We start from the raw sequence: 3,114 nt of genomic DNA on the forward strand, positions 1-3,114 counted from the left end.
TTGTTATAGCAGCCCAGGAAAACTAATACACAGAGTTCATTTCTATATATTACTAGCTTTGTATCTGTTCCAGAACCAAACCCACCATCACTGAGTCGATTCTGACTCATAGCAACCCTGTAGGAAAGAGTAGAACTGCCCCATAGGGTTTCTAAGGCTGTCAATCTTTACAGAAACAGACTGGCACATTTTTCTCCCATGGAGTGGCTGGTGGGTTTGAACTACTGACCTTCTGGCTAGAAGCTGAATACTTTAGCCATTGCACCACCAGATCTCCTTGTATCTAGAGACCTTGTTAATTCACTTACTCATTCCAGTGGTTCTCTATACAGTTACCTGCACACTCACACATGCTCACATCATTTCTTTGGGAAGGATCAGAGTAAGGCTGGTCCCTATGAGGTGGAGGTTAAAGATGTCCCAAATGTCTAGCTTTTCCAGGCTGCTATACCAGTCCATCGTCTCTAACATCAACTCCTCCTCCTCCCCTCAGTACTCTTCCTCTTGTCTGAGGGTTCTGCATTTTTCCATAACGTCTCAAAGAACTCACAGATTGTCAAGGAAATGGCTCATGTGGTGATGGAGGCTGGGAGGCTGGCAAGTTCCGACTCCATGGATGGGTTGTTGTTGTTGTTGTTATGTGCCGTCGAGTCGGCCCCGACTCATAGCGACCCCTCCTTGGGTTTCCGAGGCAGTATCACTACGGAAGTAGGATTGCCCAACCTTCCTTCCGAGGAGTGGCTGGTGGGTTTGAACCGCCAGCCTTCTGGTGAGCAGTCAAGTGCCTTAGGCACTATGCTACCAGAACTCCTCCATGGATGGGTAGATGTGGAGAATTCGCCTCGCTCGTGTGTCGCAGGGGCTGGCGAACTCATGTACCAGATCAGATGAGCGGCTGCTGTGTCAACATCCAGGGTTGAGATGATGACGAACCAAATGCAGGACCAGAGCAGGAAAGCGAGCTGTCCCAGAACGTTCACATAGATGCTCTCGAGGAATAAGGGTGGTAGCTTGAGCAAAGTGGGACTCAAGATACGTCCCACCCTAAACAGGCGTAGAGACTAGGATTTACAGTACATCATGAAATGGAGGAAGATGGCTAGAAGGTCATACTAAGCAATTCACTGCATTGCAGTTCCTAATTGTGCTCTCCTGTATTCCAAATTTGTATTGTTTTATCGTTTATTGATAATCCATCTGGAATTGATTTTTCTGTATGCTGTGCCTTTTTCCCGTACTGACATCTGCGTGACTCAGCTGTATTATTGGAAGGATGTTTCTGTTGCATTGCAGGCCTTTGTTTTGATGTGAGTCTCTTTCAAACCCCCTGTTCTGTTTTCCTGACTGTCCTTGTGTTAGTAGCACAGCCTCACCGTCTGCACAGTGCTTCTATCTCTTTGTTTCTACCTGGTATTTTTCTTTCTTTTTATTGCCCTACTGCATTTGCTGCAAGTTAACAGTAGTGTTCCCAAGATGGGGTGCACACTCATTCTCGGGGAGAAAGTGGTTTCACTGTTAGGGGTGAGACTTGCTCTAGGACTTCTGGGATGTCTTTAATCAGATACAGGAATTCCTTTCTAATTCTGATTAGCTAAGAGTTTTTCATCAGGAGTAGGTGTTGAATTTTATCTCATCCCCTCCTCCGCCAAATCTTGGTAGGTGATGATGTGACTTTTCTTCTTTATTCCAATAATGGCATTTATATTGGTTTGGTTATGAATTTTGCATCTTTGTTCATGAGAGATGCTAGCCTTTCTTGTAATGTTCTTATCAGATTTTAGTGTCAAAGGGATGCCAGCCTCATAAAATGAATCAAGAAGTATTGTTTCCTGAGTTTCTATTCTCAGAAAGAGTTTTTGTAGTCTTAGTTACATTTCTTCCTCAAATATTTAGAAGATTTCACTGGGGAAGCTTTCTTGGCTGCTTGATGTATTTATTCTTTGTGTGAAGGTTATTAATTATTGATTTAATGTCTTTAGTTCATAGAGAACTATTCAGGTTTTTAACATCTTTTTGTGTCAGTTTTGGTAAGTTGTTTCAAGGAGATATCAATTTCTCTGAAATTCTATATTAATCACTATAAAGTTAGTCATAATATTCTTTACTTTATTTGTAGGATCTGTAGTGATATCTTTACCTTCCTAGTAATGGTAAAATTTCTGTTTTCTTCTCTTTTTTTCTTAATCATTCTTGCTAGAGGTTTATAAATTTTACAGTCAAAGAAGGACCTCTCCCTAAAGCCATGCCCTGAATTCATGCTTCTAGCCTCCTAACAGTGAGAAAATAAATTTCAGTTCATTAAAGCCAGACACTTGTATTTCTGTTACCATAGCTGACTGAGACCACCAAGCCAAACCCAGCACCATGAAGTCCATTCTCGTTCATAGTGACCTTGTAGAACAGAGTAGAACTGACCTGTAGAGTTTACAAGACTGTCAGTCTTTATGGAAGCAGACTGCCTTATCTTTCTCCCAGGGAGCAGCTGGTGGGTTTGAACTGCCAACCTTTAGTTTAACAGCTGAGAGCTTTAACCACTGCACCACCAGAACTTCCTGGTACCACCTATTTCCTCATTTTCTCTGCTAATACGTTGTTGCTCTGATTTCAAGCCTTCCCTCCAGACTCACATTTCTTCTTGATGGAGTTAATTTTTTAATAATAGCTCTTTGAGAGTCTCTGAGAGGCCACTCTCTTGTCTTAGTCTTTGAATGTCTAAAAATTACCCTTCCCTGGACTCTTCATCATTTAGCTGATTATAGAATTCTGGGTTGACAGTTATTTTTTTCTCAATTCTTTGAAGATAATACTTCATTATCTTTTGGCATTAATTGCTGCTTCTGAGGAGTTGAGTTGTGTCTGCATTTTCTCTCTGGTAGTTCTTGTGACATTGATGTTCTGTTTCGTGGGGTGCATTATATGTGGTTTTAATGTTGCTACTTTCCCTTGTTACCCTCCCGAGAGGGACCGGGTCTCCGGGAGCAAGGTAAGCATGGGTGGGCTTGTGCTTAGTCCCCGGGAGCGAGGTAAGCACGGGCGGGCTTGTGCTTAGTAACCGGGAGTGCAGTAAGCACGGGCGGGCTTGTGCTTACTCACTGAACTGCACTGAACACTTTC

The sequence above is a fragment of the Orycteropus afer genome, unplaced genomic scaffold (assembly GCF_000298275.1).
Source record: "Orycteropus afer afer isolate SDZICR_OR568_19922 unplaced genomic scaffold, OryAfe1.0 scaffold00006, whole genome shotgun sequence".
Lineage (NCBI taxonomy): Eukaryota > Metazoa > Chordata > Mammalia > Tubulidentata > Orycteropodidae > Orycteropus > Orycteropus afer.